The 25871-nt window shown below is 34.7% G+C and overlaps 1 long non-coding RNA gene across 1 annotated transcript; it reads right to left on the reverse strand.

Moving 5' to 3' along the window:
* Nucleotides 1-18131: 18131 nt before the first annotated feature.
* Nucleotides 18132-25635, reverse strand: LOC135154443 (uncharacterized). The gene is made up of 3 exons (XR_010293834.1): nucleotides 25499-25635; nucleotides 19099-19261; nucleotides 18132-18408 (listed from the first exon to the last, which is right to left on the reverse strand). It is a non-coding gene; the product is annotated as an uncharacterized LOC135154443 (long non-coding RNA).
* Nucleotides 25636-25871: the final 236 nt, after the last annotated feature.

The following is a 25871-nucleotide window of genomic DNA, read 5'->3' on the forward strand; positions in this document are numbered from 1 at the left end:
GAGGCATGCCATTTTTGCTCATTTTGCGTGTAATCTCTATGGGAGATGACTTTTTCCTCAAAACTGGATTCTTCATTCCTCTATTTCGTGAGCCATATCTCCACTTTTGCTTTATAGTTTTCCTTGAGCTTTATGTTGTAGCTTAGACTCTAAGCTTTTCAAAAAGTTGCCTTCATTTTCGAAATAGCTGCCAGGAATATGCCCGTATTTCACTTGCAAACTTGGATTTGAGATTCTCGTATTTTGCATACCTGTAAGATCTATGGGAAATATTGTAGCTCAATCGGTTAGGCGTCAGACTTTTATCTCATTCAGGCACGGGTTCGAGTCCGAGGGTGAACACGAATATTTTTTTTTTCTTTTTTTAATATCTCACATTTGATTCTTTATAACAATGCCAATAAATAAAAGCTAAAATTTTGCAAAATGAAGTTGATTATAATCACTTTTTTCATATCGTACCAATCTATCATATTATAATTTATATTCTATCTAATCTATCCGCTATCTACATGTATGCTATATATCAATATCCATATATATATATATATTTTATCTATCCATCTATCTGTCTGTCTATCTCTCTATCTGTCTATTTATTTTCTAACTATCTATCTTATATCTATCTGTTTAAATATGTCTGTGTATCTATTTATCTTTCGATCTTATATCTATTTATATGTTTGAATAATTATGTATGTTTATCTATCTTTCTATCTATATATCTATCTTCTATCAATCTGTCCACCCATCCATCTATTTATTTTCTATCTATATTATATATATCTGTTTAAATATGTATGTCTGTTTATCTTTCAATCTATTATCAATTGGTCTGTTAAATAATTATGTTTATTTGTCAAAAGTCTTATCTATCTAATATCTACCTATTTATTTATCTAACATGATCTTCTATCTCTCTGTCTATCTATCTATATGTATATCTATCTATATATGTATCGATCTATTTTCTTTCTATCTATCTATCTTTATATCGATCTATCCATCATTATATATATTTATCTATTTGTCTGTCTATCTGTGTATGTACATACGTATGTATCTGTCTCTGAATCTTTGTGTAAATCAAATATGTCATAATCACCGTCATCATCATCATCGTGATCATCATAATTCTCATCAATCATCATCCTCATCATCATAATTTTTATCATCAATCATTATCTTTCTTTCTATCCATCTATCTATCTATATATCTATCTATCTATCTATCTATCTATCTATCTATCTATCCATCTATCTATCTATCTATCTATCTATCTATCTATTTGTCCAATGTCTTTATGTTTCAATAACAATCTGTCCATCTATCTAATACCTTTTTATCTGTTTATATCTCTTTATCTATCTATACAGTGCGTATCAATAAAAATTTTGAAAAGTCTATACATTTTATTGTGAAATTATGATGTGTATTTGTTTATGTTAGCAGATGCTCTTAAGTCTTATCTTTAAAAATAAAAACAATTTTCGTTCATGCTTGAGCGAACACGAAACGTTTTTTGTCAGGGGTTCCAAAAAAAAGGTTTGCGCCAAATTGCAAAAAAATGAGAAAATATCGATCATCACACTTTTATCTAATCACCAGCCTCCTTTTAACATTTTCATTTTCTTTGCCATGATTTTTGAATTATGCTGTCAAAATATATTTGCAAATATACATGCATTGATTTACTTGAGCCAGGGAAGGAATTAAAATGAAATGATTCATGTTTTTTAAAGGCACCATAACCTTTGTAGCACAAAATGAAGTGATTTTGATAAATTACAAGCCATCCCATCAACAAAGCCCAATCCCCTTACCTGGGTTAACAATTTTATGAAGGAATGTTCAGTATTGAAATATATCATATAAAAAAAATTATAGTAATCAATAGTTTTGTAAATGAAATTTGACAGAATAATTTAAAAAAAATTTGACAAATATAATGAAAAGGTTAAGAGGAGTCTGCTCATTGGCAAGAAGTTTTATGATCTTCTTCTTCTTCTTCTTCCTCCGCTTATATCGGAGATCAACAGCAAGGTGCTGCATAAAGAGTGTCCATCAGCAGTTAATGATTACAGAGAGGAAAGAGATGTAATACGGCTAATATGGAGTTTATAATGGAAAGTCAATGTAAGCAAAATAAGCACATCATTATGTTGGGAGGTGAGGTAAAGAGAGCAAGGGAGTAACACCGCTCTTGTGAATGCATCTCCTTTGGTTGTATCATAGAGGGAGTAGATTTCATCTGGCAGGCGTTTACTTCTAAGCTTATTGCAGAATTCTTGTCTGTGAGTGTCTAGGTGAACACATGTTGCTATAATGTGGACAATATCTTCTGCTTCTTTCTTGCAGAGCCTGCATTCGACTATTGTGGTCTTCTTTATTTTAACAAGTCTTGTTTGCACTGGATATGTCTGGTTTAGTAGATGTGCTCTGACAATTACTGCTTGCCTGAGAAATCTCGAGCTGCCACAGCGGGGATACAAGTGGTAGGGGTTCCGAATGTTGATGGAGGTCAAGAATGAGAGCGTTTTCTTTGCTTGGATTGCCTCCATGGTTTCAAGTATGACCACATTGTTTACTGCCGTTTTTACTGTTTTCTTCCATTGGCAGTAAGGAATTGGGTCCAGTGTAAGTGACTGAAGATCTGGTAGGTTATACTTCAAAAGGATAGTTTGCCAGGCTCTGATTGTGACCGTTTGCTTGGAGAGGGCATGAAGAAAGGTGCGATATTCGAAGCGTTCGTGAGGGAGGTCAAGTAACTGTCCTATCAACTGAAGCTTCACAACGTCCACTTGCGCACTGATAGGTATTAGTCCAGTCAAAAGGTGTACCGATTCATCAGCTACAGACTTCGGTAGGCCAAGAATCTGCTTGAACAGTTGAAGCTGTGACTGGTTGAGTCTCTTTAACATACCCTTTGTAAAGTTAATGACCGCGGCTCCAAAGAGCATGCGGGGGACACAGTACACTCTCCATAATGTTGCGCAGTGTTGTGGCAGGAGGCCACCTGTATATGCACCAGCTCCAGTGAGAGCATAAAAGGTTTTGAGACCTTTTGTAATCATGTCCTCAGTTGGATCTCTCCTTGTGCTAGTTTTTATAATGCCAAGATGAGGATGCATTTGTGCAGTTTGCACTGGGTGCTCTCCCAGATGCCAGGCATATTGCTGTGAGGTATGTTTACTATCGTTGAAGGCATCTCCTTTGGGTTAGGGTTAGGGTTAGGGTTAGGGTTAGGGCTTGCATAAAATGCAGAAGAGGACGTGCTGACGTGCTGACGTGCTGACGTGACTCTCCCGATCGGATCAATTTTTTGGAGAAAATTTCATCCTTTTGACAGAAATTTTTTACTTTTCTTCTGGAAGTTGATTTCATGTGCATATACTCTTGTAATTGAGATTCAGAGACTGCATGGGTGAGTTGGATTTTACGAGTTTAGGTAGCATTTAAGATTTGGGCTTTAACTGCACTCTAGTACTAATTCACGCACACACGTGGCGGAATTTAAAATTCCCGCCTCTCCCACCGCACCCAATATGGCGTCGACTTCCGCTCCGGAAGTCGACCCTTTTGACATGGACGAGGATGTCCGGACTGTCACGTATAAAAAACGCCAAAATAAACGCAAACGTGAAGGAAGTCTGGCAGTAGAATCTATCTCGCTCAGAGCGGACTCCTCTTCCAGCGATTCTGAATCACGAAATACTGATTACAAAACCCCCTCTCCTAACCGCAGCACTTTCATTCATAGCACCAATCATCTGAAAACTCTAATTGTCCCAATCGACAAGAAAAAATCATTGAAGAATGTAAACCCAAAAGATATTGCGAAGTCAATTAAAGAATGTGTTGGTTTGTCTCCTATTGAGCGGATCAACCATGTGTACGCTGGAATTCTAGTCCAATGTAAAAACGAAAAACAACAGCGAAGCCGACAGCAAATCCAGTCAATTGGTAATATTCCGGTAAAAGTCCAAAAGAAAGCTGTTGGCGCTAAAGGAATAATCTCAGGAATCCCTATAGATATGACAGATAAAGAAATAGAAGAAGAATTGCAACACCAAAATGTAATAGCAGCAAAAAGAAAGATGTCAAAAAGAACTGGAAATAATGAAAACGATTACCAACCCGTTTTCGTCCCAACTAGGAGTGTTATTTTAACATTTAATAAGCAACTTCCAGAAAATATTACAATGTGTTTTCAATCATTTAAAGTTGCACTTTATATTCCGCCAGTATCTAGGTGTTACAGATGCCAAATGTTTGGGCACACAGTTGTTCAATGTAGATCTAACTTGAGATGTGTAAGATGTGGAGAACCACACTCTTTCAATGAATGTCCAAGAAAAGACAATCCAGGCTGCCCAAACTGCGGAGAAGCACACTCCGCTGCCTACAACGGATGTAAAGAAGCAAAAAAGGCGAAGCAAGTTCAGAGAATTAAATATGAAAGTAAATTAACATACGCTCAAGCTACGAAAGTTTGGGGCGAAAGGCAAAACCAATCTGTTCCTAACTCAAATACAATCCCAGAACAGGTTCACCAAGATCCCCCACAACAGGGCTCTCATCGACCTCATCAACCAATTAGGCCTTCCGAACTCCAATCCAATAGAGCTCCCCCATCCAACAGCGCCCCCCCCCCCCAACCCAAACTTCAAGTAGATCTATACCCACACCTTACGAAGCACCGAGGAAAGTTCCATCTAGCACATACTTGAACCCCCAGAGTCTAGATATTGAAAATGATGTGAACGACCCCCCAACAGAGATGTTACCAACAACAGAAGCATGTGAGATGTTGATAATTTCCATAGTTGAATTATTGAAATCTTTTTACAAAGATATAAGTGAAAAGAATATCATTCACCTAATTAAGGTGTCATCAGAAAGACTTATACTCAGGGGCTCAGGCCCAGTTCAGCCTGACGACCAGAGCTAGTTCTATTACATCATTATTGGCTGTGCTTTCCATTATTCAGTGGAACGCACAAGGTCTACCAGCTCATGGAGCTGAGCTCTTGAAATTTGTCAATAGCAAAAATAAAACAAATGAAATAGTCCATCTTATTTGTGTACAAGAAACGTGGTTTAATGACAATATTAATTTATACTTTCCAGAATATACCTGTATCCCCAAAAATAGACAATCCCAACATCGAGGTGGATGTGCAATATACATTCATGATTCAATTCAATATGCCTACCCCTCAATAGAAACGGACCTAGAACTACAAATACTAGATATATATATTGAAGGTCTTACTTGTAGAATTGTTAATTTTTATAATCCATGTAAACAACTAAACGATGATATAGCTAAAGAAATCAAACTGAGTATACTAGACCACGGCAATTATATAATAGTAGGAGATTTTAATTCTCACAACACCCTGTGGGGAGGTGAAAGAACAGACCATAATGGGAAAATTATTGAAAATCTTATTAATGACACATATATGGTTCTTTTGAATGATGGATCTGCCACAAGAATGGACCCGAGGAATGCCAAAACATCAGCTTTAGATCTCTCAATAACTTCACCTTCTTTAGCTGGCAAATGCGAGTGGTCCACATCGCCAACCCAGTTCGGCAGTGATCATTATCCAATTTTTATTGATATAACTCTCGACAAATTACTGAATAATAATAAATTTATGCAAAAAGAAAAAGAGGATATCAGATGGCCTTTTCGAACTATGAACTGGGCACTTTTTTCAGTTGAATGTGAAAAGGTTTTTAAGCATGCAGAAAACACTGAAGAAAATCCAGCTGAATTATATGGTAAGTTTGTAGACAAAATCACTGGGGTGTTAAATAAAATTTCCCCCAAAAAGAAAAAACAACAGCGTAAGCCGATCCCTTGGTGGAATAAAGAGTGTTCGGATAAAATTAAGGAGAGAAATAAAGCCAAAAGGAAATTAAACCGAACAATATCTATTGAAAATGTGAATAATTTTTTGAAAAAGAAGGCGGAAGCGCAGAAAATTCTCCGTCGAAGTGAACAGCAATACTGGAATAATTTTTGTAAGAACCTTAATCGATTTGTCCCAGAATCCACTATTTGGAAGTGCATTAAAAGACTTAACGGTATACAATCCCATCCCAAGAGAATCCCAGTATTGAAAGACAAAGATACAATTGTCCAATCTGACCAAGACAAGGCAGATTTGTTTGGGAGATTCTTTCACACGATTTTTACCAAAAAAGCAACGGATTTCACTGAAAACAAGCAGAAATCTATTTTCGAACAACATAAACAGAGGGAAAATAATAGACCAGAGGAAATAAACTCGCATGTCCTGAATGAGGAATTAAGTATTACAGAACTTAATAGAGCTATCGAAAAGAAAGGAAATTCTGCTCCGGGTAAGGATAAAATACCTTACATAGTATACCAAAACCTTCCTCTCGTAGCAAAAGAGTACTTACTTTTGCTCTTCAATTCGATTTTGGAATCTCAACAAATCCCATCCCAGCTTAAGCACTCAATAATGATCCCAATTTTAAAACATAATGGAAACGCAAGTGATACCTCATCATATCGGCCCATAGCATTATCATCATGCTTGATAAAAATCATGGAAACCATGATCAAGTCAAGGCTCGATTGGTTCCTCGAAAAACATGAAATATTACCATCCTTCATGAACGGTTTCAGAAGAAACCGGAGTGTCATAGATAGTATAGTGAACCTTGAGAACGACATTCAAAAGAGTATAAATAACAAGGAACATACATTTATGAGGCGCCGAATGTACCAATATTATATAGAACAATTATTTGTTATATAATCATTATTTATTAAATAATAACTATTATATATATATAATTTATATTTTATTTGTAAATAACTACTATTATATAAAATATCATTTCTAATTATTTATATATAATTCCAAGTAATACTTCATTATTTGTAAATAATAATAGTTCGACATTCCATTATTTATAAATAATGATTATTTGTTTTTCATTATTTATAAATAATGATTATTTGTTTTTCATTATTTACAAATAATGATTATTTGTTTTTCATTATTTATAAATAATGATTATTTGTTTTTCATTATTTATAAATAATGATTATTTGTTTTTCATTATTTACAAATAATGATTATTTGTTTTTCATTATTTATAAATAATGATTATTTGTTTTTCATTATTTATAAATAATGATTATTTGTTTTTCATTATTTATAAATAATGATTATTTGTTTTTCATTATTTACAAATAATGATTATTTGTTTTTCATTATTTACAAATAATGATTATTTGTTTTTCATTATTTATAAATAATGATTATTTGTTTTTCATTATTTATAAATAATGATTATTTGTTAAATAATGAAAACGTCTACTTCATTATTTATAAATAATCATTATTTATAAACAATTTTTACAGTTTGCCATTATATACAAATAATCATTATTTATATACAAATAACTATTATTTATTAAATAATGCGATTATTTATTAAATAATGCCATTATATATTAAATAATGGAAAACTCGCTATAACATGCAAATGTGGGACCGCCCATGATATGAATATTCATGATGCGATTTCCTTTTTCGTGATTTTTCTTCACAAATTTTTGTCCATTTCCTCTTCATAATGACATTTCTTGAAGCAATTTTCTAGGGATATGGTCTGATTGTAATATTCTTCATTTTCTATATAACTTCGTCTTCGTAGAAATATCAAAAAGTGTAATTTTATTCGATTTTTCCTACAGTTCACAATCCCCATAGGCGCGCGTGTATCGTAGGGACAACCGGTGAATCGACGGAGTGCTCTTCATCGAAATACTACGTTGGTTGGTCCCCGGAAGTGGCGGGCGGAATTTAGCCCGAATCCTCGATGGAAGTCGATCAAGTGCATATGAGCTGAGAGAGTGAAATATCAGTGTACTGCTCTAAAGAGCCTGGCACATTGATTTATGTATACTTTCATTTTCATTATTTTTATCTCATTATCAACATGGCCTTACGCAGAATTTTTTCCAGGGGGACCGGGGCCGGAGCATGACGCGCGTAAACTTTCTCAAAAAAATCTTGAAAGCGAGACAGCCACGGGACCAAGCCCAAATGACAAGCTTGGTCGCTTCGCTGTCTCGCTTTCAACTTGAGAACGTTTACACGCGTCTGCCCCCACCCCCCGAAAGAAATTCTGTGAACGGCCATGCTCAAAAGAGCATATGGCACATTGATTTATATGTACTTTTCATTTTCATTATTTTTATCACATTATCATCATGGCCTTACACAGAATTTTTACCGGGGGGGGGAGCAGCTAGGACGCGCGTAAAGTTTCTCAAAAAAATCTTGAAAGCGAGACAGCGACGCGACCAAGCTCAAATAACAAGCTTGGTCGCTTCGCTTTTTCAAGATTTTTATGATAAAGTTCACGCGCGTCCTGCTCCCCCCACCCCCCCCCCCCCCGGAAAAAATTATGCGTAAGGCCATGATGATAATGAGATAAAAATAATGAAAATGAAGTATACATAAATCAATGTGCCAGGCTCTTTAGAGCATGGCCGTATACAAAATTTCTTTCGGAGGAGGGGGGGGGGGGGGGGAAGCAGACGCGTAAACTTTCTCAAGTTGAAAGCGACACAGCGAAGCGACCAAGCTTGTCATTTGGGCACTTTTTGGAGTTTGAAAAGTGAAATACGAAGGCTTTCGTGCACACTTTTGGTGAATTTTGTGATAATTTTCAATAGAAAAATAAGTTTTTAAAAAATTAGGGGTCATCATGCCCCCGTATTGTCGTTGCGAGCATTTTGGGGCCAGGGTGAAATCGCCCCAAACGCCTCAAACAGACACTCCAAAATGTATTTGAAGTGCATTATTAGAACTGAAACTTATCTCTACACCAGGAAAAATTAACTTAACAAAAAAAGCAACAAGAAATATTTATAAAAAGTAGAAGGGCCTGTACAATTAAGTACACTGATATTTCACTCTCTCAGCTCATATGCACTTGATCGACTTCCATCGAGGATTCAGGCTAAATTCCGCCCGCCACTTCCGGGGACCAACCAACGTAGTATTTCGATGAAGAGCACTCCGTCGATTCACCGGTTGTCCCTACGATACACGCGCGCCTATGGGGATTGTGAACTGTAGGAAAAATCGAATAAAATTACACTTTTTGATATTTCTACGAAGACGAAGTTATATAGAAAATGAAGAATATTACAATCAGACCATATCCCTAGAAAATTGCTTCAAGAAATGTCATTATGAAGAGGAAATGGACAAAAATTTGTGAAGAAAAATCACGAAAAAGGAAATCGCATCATGAATATTCATATCATGGGCGGTCCCACATTTGCATGTTATAGCGAGTTTTCCATTATTTAATATATAATGGCATTATTTAATAAATAATCGCATTATTTAATAAATAATAGTTATTTGTATATAAATAATGATTATTTGTATATAATGGCAAACTGTAAAAATTGTTTATAAATAATGATTATTTATAAATAATGGGATATTGAAACAAAATTATTATTTATAAATAATGAAGTAGATATTTCATTATTTAACAAATAATCTTTATTTATAAATAATGGAAAACTCGAACATTAAATAATGATTATTTATAAATAATGAGAATAATGGTGCACTCGAAAAATTTATTTATAAATAATGAAGTAGACGTTTTCATTATTTAACAAATAATCATTATTTATAAATAATGGAAAACTCAACAAATTATTTATAAATAATGAAAAACAAATAATCATTATTTATAAATAATGAAATACAAATAATCATTATTTGTAAATAATGAAAAACAAATAATCATTATTTATAAATAATGAAAAACAAATAATCATTATTTATAAATAATGAAAAACAAATAATCATTATTTATAAATAATGAAAAACAAATAATCATTATTTATAAATAATGAAAAACAAATAATCATTATTTGTAAATAATGAAAAACAAATAATCATTATTTATAAATAATGAAAAACAAATAATCATTATTTATAAATAATGAAAAACAAATAATCATTATTTGTAAATAATGAAAAACAAATAATCATTATTTATAAATAATGAAAAACAAATAATCATTATTTATAAATAATGGAATGTCGAACTATTATTATTTACAAATAATGAAGTATTACTTGGAATTATATATAAATAATTAGAAATGATATTTTATATAATAGTAGTTATTTACAAATAAAATGTAAATTATATATATATAATAGTTATTATTTAATAAATAATGATTATATAACAAATAATTGTTCTATATAATATTGGTACATTCGGCGCCTCATATACATTAGCTATCTTTTTGGACATAAACAAAGCATATGATACGATATGGATAGAAGGCCTAATTCGTAAATTGAATGAAATAGGTATACAAGGTAACCTGCTTAGTTTTCTCCACAACTTTTTGAAAGGCCGCACTTTATAAAGTACGTGTTGATAAGCAATTATCAAAAGAATTCAAGATGGAAAGAGGTCTCCCCCAAGGTAGTATCCTCAGTCCCACACTTTTTAACATTATGTTACATGATATCCCTACAGGTCCCTCGATTAAAATTTCACTGTATGCCGATGACTGTGCAATATGGATCTCTGGCAGCAACATCCCTTTCATTACCAAGAAAATACAAAATTATCTGAATGTTCTATATGATTGGTTCTCCTCATGGGGCCTCCAGCTTTCCCAAAAGAAGACTGTCCCCATACTTTTTACTAAGAGCAGAAAATTATCTGAGATAAATCTTACTATAAATAGCATACCTTTAAAATGTGAAGATTCGCATCGATTTTTAGGAATAATTTTTGATAAGAAACTTACCTGGACTCAACATATAGAGAACATTGCAACCAGATGTAAGAAAAAAATGAATATCCTCAGATGTTTAACTGGTACGTCATGGGGAAGCTCTTCTAAGTCTCTATTGATGATATATAGATCCTATATCCGATCCCTCCTGGACTACGGATGTGAGGCATACGATAGTGCTTCAGAAAGTGTTAAGAAAACTTTAGACTCAATACAATACCAATCTTTAAGGATATGTGCAGGTGCACTTCCACTTACCTCTTTAGCATCTCTACAAGTAGAAATGGGAGAAACTCCACTAGATCTCAGAAGACAACAGCTAGCTCATAAATTCAAACATAGTATAGAACTTCAACCTAAGCATCCTCTTTTCTCAAGCTTACAACCTTGCTGGCAATATCAGTATATGGAAGGTAAGAATTGCAATAAACCTTTCGGGTATCGAACAGCAAATTCGAATAATTACTTATGTATAGAAAAATTTTAACCCATAAATTTTCCCCCTTGGCTACTAACGGAACCAGTTATATCAACGGAACTGACAAACAAGGTAAGTAAATCAGATAATCCATTTTTTTTGCTACAAACAAGCTTAGAATGTATTAACACGAAATGGAATAATCAGCTCCACATTTTAACTGATGGATCCAAAACACCCAAGGAAAGGCGCAGTTCTGCAGCATTTTGCGTTCCAGCATTATCTTATCAACAATCAAAGAGATTGTCAGATGGTACTTCTATTTACAGGACCGAACTGGCAGGTATCATGCTGGCCCTTAATTGGCTACAACAGTTATATAACATCTATGTAGGTACTGTTATTTTCACAGACTCCTTAAGTGCTTTACTGGCATTAAAGAATAACAAAGAAGAAAATTTCATTTCGGAAATACTATTAAGTTTGTCCCATCTAAAATTTAAAAATATTGATGTTAGTTTTGAATGGATCCCCTCCCACTGTGGAATAATGGGTAATGAACGTGCCGATTTTCACGCCAAAGCAGCTCTCAATAAACCCATAGAAATAACAAATCACTTATGTACGTCCGAAGTGAATAACATTTTAAAAATAATTTATTTTAATCAATGGCAGTCCAGATGGCAAAACTCCCCTAATACCCACTTTAAAGTAATCCAAAGGTCGGTCTTACAAACACCGACTTGCTCATTAGAACGAGCAAGAGAAAAGATATTTCGTCGACTCCGATTAGGTCATATAGGACTAAATGAAGATCTCTGGCGAATGAAAATACACCCAACGGGACAGTGCAATTCATGTCCGGAGAAAGAAACAATTGAACACTACATTGTAAAATGCCCTAAGTATATAATTGAAAGGTCGATGCTTCTTGTCGAGGCAGACATCGCCGATCCCGAGGAAATCCTTAGGCTCCTGAATTCTTGGGACCCAGGTGTCCAAAATGCACTGGTTCGTTTCGTTCAAAGAACGAAACGCTTCCAAAAAGAATAATTCGATAGCAGGAAAGTTTTTTTTTTTTTTTTTTTTTTTCCGTGAAGGAAAGGGAGAAATATATCTGATATAGTATAAATATATTTGATTAGTATGTAATTACTTATTTGTTCATATAGGTACATATGTATGTATTTGTGTATATATATATGTCATTTATATGAGTATGATGACCACATGAGACGATGGTTATTGTTCTGTTTGTTTTAGAATAAGATGTATTTCTCTTCTCTCTGGGTTATATTCCTTGTATTCAGTAGAGCTCATTATCATTTTGAAAAAAGAGAAAAAGAGAAGAAAAAAGAAGAGAAAAGAGAAAAAACTGAGAAAGACAAAGGAAATAAAGAAAAAATAAAAGGGAAAAGAAAGGAAAAGGAAAGGAAGGAGGAAAAAGGAAAAGAAAAAAAAGAAGAAAATGGAAGGAAGAGGAGAAGAAATGAAAGGAAAAAGAATAAAGATGAAGAAATGGAAAAAAAAATGTATATGCATGTGTGTGTATATACATATATTTTATTTTTATTTATTTTTTTTTACTAACTCGATCATATCCATCTTACTTACAACCTTGATTTAAAAATGCACCATTTCATTTATTAAAGCCCTCATTTTGGATGCCCCCATAAATTTCGAATAATCCGAACCTCCCCATATCAAATTTTATATTTTCTCTTTACAAAACAAAACAGACATACATGTATTTGATTGGTAATTATATGCGAGATCATTTCACGGGAAAAGTTTATTGCTCTATTTCTTTTCCGAGTTTCAAGACTATAGAGTATCCCAAAGGGAGCCCCCTGTCTACACCGGAGAGACAGGACGATGTCTGGACGGTGTCGTTAGAAGGGACGGGATCATGCGGTAACCTGTAAGATACGATAGCCTTTATAATGATAAAAATCATTATTAAAAAACAAAAAACAAAAACAAACAAAGAAAGGAGAGGAACGATTATAAAGGACACGTCAAAGAAAAGAAAGAAATAATAATTGACCAAACGAGTTGGCGGTAACAGTCAAATATGACTGGTCGCCATTAATTTCCAACAAACAACAACAATGATGCAGCTTTTGGATTGATTGATTCTGTATTTCCATTCTTTTGTATAGTTGTTTGTGACATCAAGCGTAGATTGTAGTTCACTTGGTGAATTACTTAGAAGGGCTACATCATCAGCAAGGACTAGAAGACCAGGATATCGACCTAGTAGATTACAGCCAAGATTCCTGCTGCGTAGACGTTTGATGAGTGCATCAATTAATGTAATGTAGAGGAGTGGAGATAAAACTCCCCTTGCCTTACTCCTTGACAGATTGGAAAGGGCTCACTTGCTACATCATTCCAAAGGACTTGACTCTGAAGATCTTTGTACAGAGACTGGATCATATTAAGATGTACAGGGTGGATATTTGTGGCCCCTAGCTTATGGAAAAGACCCTGATGCCAAACTTTGTCAAAAGCTTTTTCAGCATCTAGGAGTGCAACAAAAGTGGGGGTTTTGTTTGCAGAATTAAGTTCAATTATGAGTTCAAGACAACATGAGGTCAGGATGCAGGAGTGATGTTTTTGGAAACCAAACTGGAGTTCATCTGGAATATTGTTTTTACAGAGCACTTTTTAAAAATCAATTTGTAAATCACACAAAATAATGAAAGTTCGATTTCCGAGATGAAATATGTTTTGTATATTGCCTTCTAAACTTGATATTTAAACTCCATATTGAAAAAAATATGAAATCACCTAACAGGCAATGCACTCGCGAAGCGCGAGCGAAAATTTTATACAGTCACATGAAATATTCTTTATATTTTCCAGGTCTTCCCCTCGTCTTTTTTTATTCACTCGTCTTCCTCCTCTTTTTTTTTCTCCTCTCTTTCCCTCCTTTTTTTTTCTTTCTTTCCTCTTTTTTTTCCTTTTTTTCTCCGCCAGTAGGGGGGCCCCCTGGATCCGCCTATGCATAATAAATATGTATGTCAGTCTATCTATATTCTATTAGTAAATCCACATATCATTTATCTATCCATTCATCCATCTTTCTAATAATCTATCTTATATGAATCTGTTTAAATATGTATGTCTATCTGTCTGTCTATTTATTTTTCAATCTATACCTGTTTAAATAATTGTATATGTTTATCTATCGACGACAGACATCCTAATTCATCCGCATCTAGTTCACACCAACGGCGCTTTGATGGCGCTTTAAAGCGGCGTGCAAAGCGGCGGCAAAGCGTAACAAAGCTTAATTAAAGCGTAAAGACCGTAATAGAGCACGAGAAAGTTTTGAGCAATTCGGGACATTCGGCAAGAGCGCCAAATTTTTTTAAACTGTTTAAAAATTTGAAGCGATCTGTCACGGATTGCGTAACGGGGAGAGCGTATTAAAGCTTATCAAATCGTCACAAAGCTTAACAAAGTCGTAGGAAAGCTTAACAGAGTTTAAGAGAGCTTGTTTCAAAGCGGTGACCCCACTTAGAATATAATAAAATGAAATAAATAGAAAAACTCTGTTGAAAACTTTAAGTTTTCCACAAATTTTTTTCTATTTTTTTTTTTTTTTATATTTCATTTTTTTATTTTATAATGTTTTATATTTTATTTTCTTTTGTTTTATTTTCTCTGTTACAATAATGGTTATTTATCTCACATATAAAATTGATTTTCTGACTAATTTTTTAATTAGTAAGAAAATCAATTTGTAATAATTTTACCAAAAATTGCGTATTTTAAAGATCTTGTATCGCACATATCTAAATGTCAAATTCTGCAACTTGCTTCCTTTAAATTTTCACTCCTGATTTACAATAGTAGTATTATCTGATATTTCATGGGTAAAAAATCAATAAAGTCTGTATTTATATTTTAACAAGCAGATGAAATACATAACAACAACAATAACATCAATAATAATAATAATAACATCTTCACAAGTACACATAATACAAACATTATTTCAAACTTATATTAAAAATAAACAAAGTGTGCATATGGGAGAGTGTTCTTATTTTCAGACACAAACGTCTTTATCTTCATCATCTGCTTATGACGATATCTGAGCCACTCCTTTCTTAACTCAATCAGGAAGTACCACCCCAGCCATTCTTTGTTGCCAGTCAACAGCACCCACTGGAGAGACGAAGTATTCTCTGATATGATCTTTCTGATGTCTGGCATCCACAGTGGCGAGGTTCCCCCATGCAGGGGGTTGCAGAACATCTTCCCAGTGAGGTCCATCTCTCCAGGCCCCTGGTGCGAAGTTGTGCTCTTCATCTTCGTGGTCCACCGCATTGGCTGCCAGCACCACCCTCTTCCCCAGCAGGTTGTGGAGCACCACAGCAGTCTCCACCAAATCTCTGACGTTATCTACCTTCTGTTCCAGTGTTCCCAACAGGCACCGGAACCTGTTGGCCATGATGCCAAAGGCATTCTCCACCACCATTCTCCCCCTTGAGATCCTGTAGTTGCAGATCCTCTGTTCATCTGTCATCTACTGTATGGCTTCATCATGTAGCTCTTCAGGGCAAAAGCATCGTCACCCAGGATGAAGTAGGGAATATCAGGCTGATTTTTTCCAGGGAGAGGGCATGGTGGGGGCAGCCCTATGGACCCATCTTCTAGGCATTCGAAGAGCTCAGAGTCTGTGAATATCTGGGAGTCAGACATGTGTCCTTTACCTCCCAGCTCAATCCAGACTAACTTGTACTCTGCATCTACCAATGCCAGCAGTGGTATAGAGAAGAACCCCTTGTAGTTGTGGTAGAGACTGCCTGTGTTTGCTTGCTTCTTAATGGCTATGTGCTTTCCATCCAAGGCACCAATTGCATGGGGGATATTCCATCTCTGTTCAAACTGCTGGGCTAGGGTGCTTCATGCTTCAGGGGTGGTAGGTATATTGAAGACCTCATCTTTATACGCCTCTACAATGGCACTGCACACTCCTGGAATCAACTCTGATATGGTTGAGATACCACATCTGAAACCATATGCCAGTGATCTGTAGTTGTCCCCAGTGGCCAGATGTCTCAAGGTGATTGCCAGTTTGAGGCCAGCTTACAAAGGGTGCCTGTAGTTAGTCTCTTGCTTCTGGATGACTGGTGCCACTCTCGCAAGGATCTCATCGAACACCTGAGTGGTCACTCTAGTGAAGTTTGTGAATGCAACAGGGTCCTCTAACCTCAGCTGTGTGTCCAAGAGGATAGTGTACTGGCCTGGTGTAGCAGCACCTGATGAATGGTCTTCTTCCTCCTTCTGGTAGTTCAATCTCCTTTTGTCTTTTGCTGTTCTTCCTCTCTCTCCTCTGCCTCGAGGGCTAGGATGTAGTTATATATAGCAGAGAGACAAAGGTCATGTCTACATCATAAGATGGTTCATACTCTGGTAAATATTGAACTTCCATATCTTATTCTTCTGCCAAAGATGCAATGATTTTGTGTATCTGCTGCATCTTTATATATACTCTGGATCAGAGGCGGGATGCAATCAGAATCTCGAATTTTGTCATTGCGTAACAGAGCTTTACAGAGTCTATTAATGCACAAGAGAGCTTGATAATCGTATCAGAGCGTTATTTAAAGCGTGATAAGCGCATCAAAGCTTATCAAAGAGTAATAAAGCATATCAAAGCGTGATTTAAAGCGTAATAAATCCTGATCAATCGGCATCAAAGCGTGAGAAGCCGTAGCGATTCGGGAAATAATTTGTCGCCCAAAGCGGAACGAACTACGTATCAGAGCGTACCAGAGCTTTTTAGAGCATAACATATCTGAGGAAAAGTAAACAAAAATGACGCCGAAATGATCGCCGATTTAAAGCGCGGCATTCGCCGTTGGTGTGAACTTAGCATTATTAATTGTATTTACCGTCATAAAAACAAGAAAAAAAAATCAAAACCGGTGTGATGGAATGCCACATTTTTATGTATATTGCTAATATCCGTATTGCGATATTTCTTTCATGTACAGTTTGTATTTTTTTTTGTAGTTTAAGAAGAGATAAAATGAATCGGGTTTAATGATATTATTTAATCACAGTTCCGAACGAGTGCGCATTTCCAAACATAACTTATTGTAGGCTATTATTCAGCTAATTCCATCGAATACTTGTTAAAATTACTAAGAGTATCTCGGTCGGAGGAAGGTATAAAAAATACACACACACAGCCAAGAAGTACAAACAAAACAAAACAAATTATTGCAGACACGTTCAAGTTATTATTGATTGAAAAAATTGTTATTTGATAAATCCCATGGGAGAGATTCATGTATATATAACACGTGCTAGTATATTGGATGAAATGAAGATGGTGTTTCCGGTCACCCTATGTTACATTATTTGAAGCGTCAAACGAACATTTTCGGGCGATATTTTCTTTTCTTGGCTTCATTTGTATAACAAGAAACAGACCCAGGATACAAGTGGAACCTTGCAAAGCTAACTCAATATCTTATTAATGCCATTAAAACAAATTAGTAAATAATTGATTGAATATAATCGAGACTCCGATTTTTCGTATAATTAATAAATCTCTACAGGTTCTTGACAAATGTATTATGCTTAAGTTTGATTTGAATATTCTGTATTATGTTGTATAAGTAATTTCTATCCATTAGCTAGTTTGCATTTCTTACAATTACTTTGTTTCATACTATTTTGATACACAGAGAGAAGGGTTTTATCTATTATGCATTAAATCAATCATTATTATCATTATTATTATTATTATGATTATTATTATTAACTCCATAAAAACATCATGTACAACAAGGAAACTTTACATTCAAGGTTTCAACGTCTCAGCAATATATTGGTAATGTATAATATATATATATATATATATATATATATATATATATATATATACAATGCAAACATCCATTTCACTCTCCTCTAAATATTCAATCGTTGACCTTACCCATACCCTTCATGATTTTACTAGAAAATTTGATTAAAAAAGATATAAAAAAGTGATTAAATTCCACGATGATGTATATTTGCCAGAGGTTCTTCAGGCGTAGCAGCAATAGCACCCATTACTACACGAGGTGCAGCAATCATTGCCTGTCCTGTATCCAGCACTGCGTTTCACAGCTGTAAGTGAAACAATAAACAATGAAAACACGTAATCTAAGAAATATTTTCATAAAAGATGCAATGATACAAGAACATACATATTTATTATACAAGTCAACAAAACAACTCTGGTTTCATGATTTTGTTTCAGACGAATGGGTGCCAAAATAAACGTGTCCAATGTGTAAGTGGGAGGGCGATATATTTTCTGGGCAATTAATATCCAATCGAGCAAATTTATTACCCAATTATTAGTTTATATCACCCAATTGGGACAGATTTTAAATAATAGTTGTGAGGACAGTATGTTGCCCAATGATGGTAAAAATTGTGCCTTTTTTGTCCAACCTTTTTAGGCATGTTAAGAGTACAAAAATCTCCATGCTTCATGAGTTCAGAATATCGACCTTTTCTTTCAGATCATCTTCAGTTCCGACAGATGATCTTAAATAAAAAGTCGATAATTGCAAATTTGAACTCTTAAAACTTGTATTTATTCGGAGTTTTATTCGTATCATGGATATTGAAATAATATTGAGAAGTACTAATATCATATTTCATCATTCTTTTTGTTTCCATAGTCGTCAAAATTGTTTGGGGTCTATTGTTCCAAGCCCCTTTATCTTTAGGTCAGTGAGGGAGGGGGGGGGGTTGTAAAACAAACACGAAATTGGGGAGAAAAAAATGGGGCATGCAAATAAGGTTTACCTCTGAGAATGTGAGCTGCCAAATTGTCGTTCACCAAGTCCATTGCATTTTTTTCGATAGCCTCTTGATCGCCATTGGTATCGATCACACGAGCACTCGTGATCGAAACGAAAGCTACCAGAATACAAACGAAGACAATAGCTCTGGAAGACATGCTTGAAACCTATGAAGGAAAAAATACAAATAGAACATTAGGTTATATACCAGAGAATGAACAACATAGAAAAAAAAAGTTGAGAGGAAAATAATATAAATGGGAATAGGGAGAAGTCACAAAACTCAGAATACAAGGAGAAAAATGTTTACCCCTAATGGGAAGAAAAGAAGGCGAACACGTTAAAAATAAAATGAAGAATAATAGCAAGAAATTCAGAAAGAAAGACAGAAAGGCAGAAAGATAAAAAGAGTGAGATGAAGATTAGAAAGAAAGCAGAAAAATACAGATGACCTGTGAAAAGGTTCAAAAAAAAAAGATAACGGAACAATCATAATCATGTGGTTTACTCTACTCGATTCAATATTTTCTCGTAATTTCTTGATATGAATTTAAAGACATCTTTAAGTTTTCTTGTGTGAAAAATTAAAGGAAATAATCAACGATAACATTGCAAAATTTATCTTCAAACATTGCCCACAAACTCTTAATGCGATTTTCTCGAAATCGTTTTTGCGCGCGTGAAATCAGTTTACGTCACTATGTTTCTCAGGCGACGATATGTAATTGGAATATTCAAAAGACCCTAGTAAATGATTTCTGATTGTCGGATGTGATAATTAATTTACATTAAAACATTTTATTTTTAATAAAGGGGGAAGCTGATTTCGTGGGGGTGCTGCCTATGGAAAATAATACTCCCAGCACCCCCGCTTACCAGGTCCATGGGAATTCAGGTCTGTGTTTCTGTTTATGAAAACAAGAAAAGCAAATCGCAACACGCTTTCCGCTCTGTGATTTTATTTTTGCACTATCGCGCCGCAAACATCAACATTGAGGTCGGCTCTATGATTTACTTTTCGTTCATCAATATTAAAGAGCGCTTACGTCAATGGAAAAGTTTAAAGCGCCATATTTGATAATTATCTTTATTTAATCTAATCTAATCTTTATCTAATCCACTGGGCCACTACGCTCCCGACATTTGATGGAATTTTGGACATGTTTGGAGTGTGAATGTGTGTTTTGGTGTGTGAGTGTGTGTATGCTTGCGTGTGGGTAATGTTCCTGTTGTGATCTTTAAAATACCTTGTATTTTTTTTTCTTCTCATAGTTATTCCATGTTTGAGTAAAATATCATATGCAGGGGCCCCTGATTACAAGCTGTGCTTCTTTGGGGTCCCAAAACCTGTCATTTGTTTCAGTTCTTTATAATGTAACCATTTATTTTGTTTGTACTTTGTTCTCCTTTGACTGGTTTGAATAAATTCAATAAAAAAAAAATTAATAAAAAAAATTAAAAAAGAATTATGTGCTTATGTTTCTTATTCCTCAGCAATTACACATTTTCTTCGAGAGCTATTGGGCACTTTTTTTCTTTATACATACAATTCAGTGGTAATTTTATTGGATTCTGTTCGAACTAATTTTTTACATTGTTAACACAACTGACATTTTTTTCTTTAAACCCTATCTGACGCCAAAATTACACAAATACACCAATGCTCACCTAAAAAATCGCAACTTGCAGTAAGAAACAGCGGATCGATTGGTACCAAACTCACGGAATATGAGAGTCAGTATACCTGACCTTATCGAGCCAGTTGATTAATACCGGCAGAAAATTTTAGAAGAAAAAAATATATTCACATTAAAGGAGAATGAAACCTTTGGAACAAGATAGCTTGTGTGAAAACAGAAAAATCAAAGAAACAGATCAATGAAAGTTTGAGAAAAATCGGATAAATAATGAGAAAGTTATGAGCATTTGAATATTGCGATCACTAATGCTATGGAGATCCTCACATTGGCAATGCAACAAGGATGTGTGATGTCACTTGTGAACAACTCTCTCCATTACTTTAGCGTATATTTCACTTAAACCGCCTCTTTTATCACATCTATCAGTAGATCATGCGTTCTTTCTATAGGGGGCAAATAACACAGATTTTTTTAAAAATACACCATAGATAAAGAATTTGTATCACCATAAGAAAAAGCAAAAAGAGACATTTTGGGGATATTCTATAGTCCATCAAAGGGAAAGTTGTTCACATGTGACATCACACATCCTTGTTGCATTGCCAACGGGAGGATATCCATAGAATTAGTGATTGCAATATTCAAATGCTCATAACTTTCTCATTATTTGTCCGATTTGTCTCAAACGTTCTTTGTTCTTATTCTTTGATTTTTCTGTTTCGACACAAGCCTACTTGTTTCAAAGGTTTGATTCCCCTTTAAGGTAAAGTTTCAGTCAACAATCACGCGATACAATATTATTTCGAGGTCGCGAGGGCTGGCACAAAGCAAAGATTATACTACAGTAACTGCACTGTAAAACATATTGGGTAAATTTTTTACCACCACGAGAGTAATTATGTGTCCAACTAATTTTGGGAAGTATTTTACACAATGCGGGAAGCATATTGTCCAGAAAGGTTGAAACAATAGGCAGCAATTACTTTAGAATGGGCAAAATTTTCATCACACTGGATAAATAAAAATGCCCAAAAGAAATGCCAAATGTTGGTTCGACACATGTAACTAACCCCATGGAGCATTTTTACCCAATATTTTTTAGAGTGTATTGAGCAATCACATTGCTCTCAAATATAGGCCTAGTTTCAATTAAAAATGAAAGTGTATTAGGCCTACTGCATAATGTCCACGGTGATGTAAAGGATAGAGTGATAACGAAATGTAAATCAATTCATGCTGCTCCCAGATTATAAAAGAAGTTAAACAAAATATACAAGTGTTATGTAGCCATTGGCGGCGACCTGTGATGCCGCCAGTTTCATGGGAAAACCGAAGAGTGATTCGTCTTGAAATAGAGAATCGGGAATATTTCCAATTTCATTTGCTCACAAAGAATGGAAATTTAATGAACACATGCCGAAATATAACCCAAAGCCTCTTAATTTTGTGTATTTATTTAAAAGGAGCAAGACATTTCTAGTCGTTGCCTTTGTCTACATGTACGCTTGAACTGAATGTTAGCAATATGATACATAAACAAAGACAAAAGGGCATTAGACAGCTATATAATACAGGTTTAATGCTATGCGATCCCTATATATGCAAGCAAACCTCCGCATCCAAAAAATATTAATGAAAATAATGGTGACACAGTGACATGATGTTATTTTTTATTTTATTTGACCAACTATTTATTGATACTTTGATTGCATGTCGTCAAAAACTAAATGAATCTCATTTTCTCAAATGTTGACAGCGCAAAACATTACAGAAAATACAAGGTCAATAAAACATCAAACATAATGCACTTTATGCGCTCTTCAGTAATCAACCTGTACTTAACGATTTAAAGTAAGCTTTGATTATTTTTTTTAATAATATATAGTTTTAAGGAGATTACTGTATATCCAGCCAACGCTAACACCCTAATGACCGTTTGATTTAATTCTTTCATTTACGCTCCGGATTTCTTTCCCATATTTTCAATTCCATTAACCTTTTTTTTTAAATATCTGCCACGTGACCACTGTTGACGTCACATTTTATATTTTCCTTTATTTCTTTTTCTTTCCGTTCTTGTATTTTTTTTTCCCATGATAATGTTACCATCTTTGTAAATATAACGTGAAGGATTTGCACTCTTACTACGTCCGGTGAGCTCTCTTATCTTATTACGCAGAAGCTGATGATTTATATTCCAGACTTTCCGGTTCCTCACGTTGTTTGGTGTCAATATTTATCGCCCTACATTGTAAAAAAAAAACTGATTTTACAGAAAAAATGGGAAAAGGCTGTTTTATTTAAGGAAATTTGTAAGACTCCATACACCAAATACCAATTTCCTGTAAGATTACGCAATCTATTAAGATTACGGGAGTTCTTGAGACTCTGCTGCAGGAACTTCTTTTATTTTAAAGGTCAAGTCCACCCCCGAAAAATGTTGATTTGAATAAATAAAGAAACATCCAGCTAGAATAACGCTGACAATTTCATCAAAATCGGATGTAAAATGGAAAGTTACGAGTTTTTAAGTTTTGCTTAATTTGTCACAAAACAGTGATCTGTACAATTTAGTGACATCCAATGAGACAGTCGATGATGTCCTTCACTCACTATTTCTTTTGTTTTTTATTGTTTGAATTATACAATATTTCATTTTTTACATATTTGACAATAAGGACCAACTTGAGTGAACCATTTAATATTAAACAATGTTAATTCCACAGGTTCAGGGAGGAATTTATTGTTTTTTCACTTGACAATGAGGAGAAAATTAGAATATTTCATATAATAAAATAAAAAATAAATAGTGAGTGAATGACGTCATCAGTCTCCTCATTTGCATACCAACCAGGGTGTGCATATAACTGTTTTGTAAAATTAAGCAAAGCTTTAAAATGTCATAACTTTCTTATTTTACAACCGATTTTGATACAATTTTCAGTGCTTTGCTTATTGGATTTTTCTTTTTCAGTTCAAATCATATTTTTGTTGGGGTAGACTTGTCCTTTAAGGATGAATTTTCTAACAGTGTACAAAATCTTGAATAAACATCTGTTACCTATAAACAAACATGCAATCGGAAAATAGTAATGCACCTTTTAGCAGGATACATCATCACAACTTGAACTTATACTAAGCCATAGCACATACATGTATATAGACCGACCCGTGTAGAGATATATAAGGGACGGAATTTATGGTAATACAACTTAAAAAAAAAGGTTTTACTTACACATTTACACTTCTTTTAAAGGACTCTCTCCTGTGATTACAAGATTTTAAATTCAAAATTAGAAAATAAAGATTAAATTGGTTTGTACATTCAGAAATCTAACCAAAGTCAAGTTCAACTGCACCCCCCCCCCCTCCACACAAACCATACAAAAAATACGCTAGACCTCTGTGGGATTCGACCAAATGACCCTCTGATTGCAAAGCGAGAGCAGAAACACCCTGATGTTTCCATAGAAAAAAAACCTCCTAGACTTATTTGGAAAAAAAAGGATTTTCTAAACTCTCTATTTTAAAGATCATATTTTATCTTTGGACAACAGTATATTGTATAAGATACATATTTATTTCCAATCCATTATTTAATAATAATAAGCAATATACTCTGCTTATAATGTACATTTGTACCGCTTAATCTTTATTTTATGAGAAGTCTCTGAGCATGCTAGCACAGTAGCTGCTAATTGGTTTACGTTTCATTCTAAGAACTGCGAGCACCAGTGGTGTACAAATGGGGGGTTACATTTGCCCCCTCCCTAAAACACACACACACATGCCAAGAAAATGAAAGAAGAAAAGGAACTCACTGACTATTATGTGAAAATAAATCACAAAATTTAATTTTTCAAATAAAAATAAAAATTTTTTTGCTCGTTTGCTTCAATCACTGGCAACTTTATTAAAAATAAATGTTACGCCACACCTTGCCCCTTAAACGTTTTTGCTCATTACGACAGTGGCTAGCACCACCTGCCAACAGTGAAAAAGAGCAAATGGATATTCCACAACAACCTCTTTCTCAGAAGGTATTGCAAGCTTGCAAAATTAAGCATGTCCTTTTGAAAAATTAAATTTCTAAAGTGTACCTTAGGCAGCGTCCACCGGCGGATATAGGGGGGGGGGGGGGTAGGAGTGTACGCGCACCTCGGTCTGCCTGAATATAACATTAATAAAACAAAGGAGTGAGGGATCAAACTCGAACACCCCTCCCTGTTAACGAGAGTTGCGCAAGCAGAACAGTGGCGGATCTACGGGTGGGGGGGGGGGGGTATCACGTCGCAGCTCATCGTCATGGGTCAAATCAACTTGTCCCTCCCCTCCCTCATAGCAGAAAGCTAGATCTGACACTGGTGTTAGCACTTTCATTTCATTTTTTATTTATTTCCACAAAATTAAAATATATACAAAGCATTACACAAATACATTTGAAAATAGTGGTGGACCAAATGGAAGCTCATCAGACTTGTTTCGATGGCCCAGAATAACATTAATAAGGGTACATAGTACGTAATACATAAAACATAATACGTACAATCATAAAATACAAATGGCACAAGATAGGACAGGAAAGAAGAAGGAAAAAAAGCAGTGCGGCTAAGATTATTTGTCAAGAGAAGGGGGTTGCTGAATGTAAAATAAGTGCCGTTTGTAATTAAAATTTTACATGTCTTTGCTGTCTGAAGTTTAACAGATAGATTGTTCACCAGTATAGGGCCCTGATATGATACTTAAAAATGAACTGAAACTTACCAGATTATTGGTATGAACTGGAGTAACGTAGTATCTTAAAATTGCTGATTCTTTAGTTCCCCAAAAATATTGAAGCTCTTCGCTGAAACGACAACGTGTTCAATCTAATGCAACATCTAAACGCCTATACAGCCTATAATGTTCAGGCGTAGGCGTCATTACAAAAAATTTACACGCATCGGCGGACAAACACTTAATGAGGTATGATGTCATATTTTGATTAACATACAGCCAATAAAAACCCATTGCTGACCGTGCCATGATAAATATTCATTAACGTATCACGCGTTGACCTCATACCTATCACGTGTTGACCTCGTTTGCTAACAAGTATTAACCAATCAACGAGTATAGCGCCGGGGGGTAGGTTCAT

This window comes from Lytechinus pictus, chromosome 6 (assembly GCF_037042905.1).
Source record: "Lytechinus pictus isolate F3 Inbred chromosome 6, Lp3.0, whole genome shotgun sequence".
Lineage (NCBI taxonomy): Eukaryota > Metazoa > Echinodermata > Echinoidea > Temnopleuroida > Toxopneustidae > Lytechinus > Lytechinus pictus.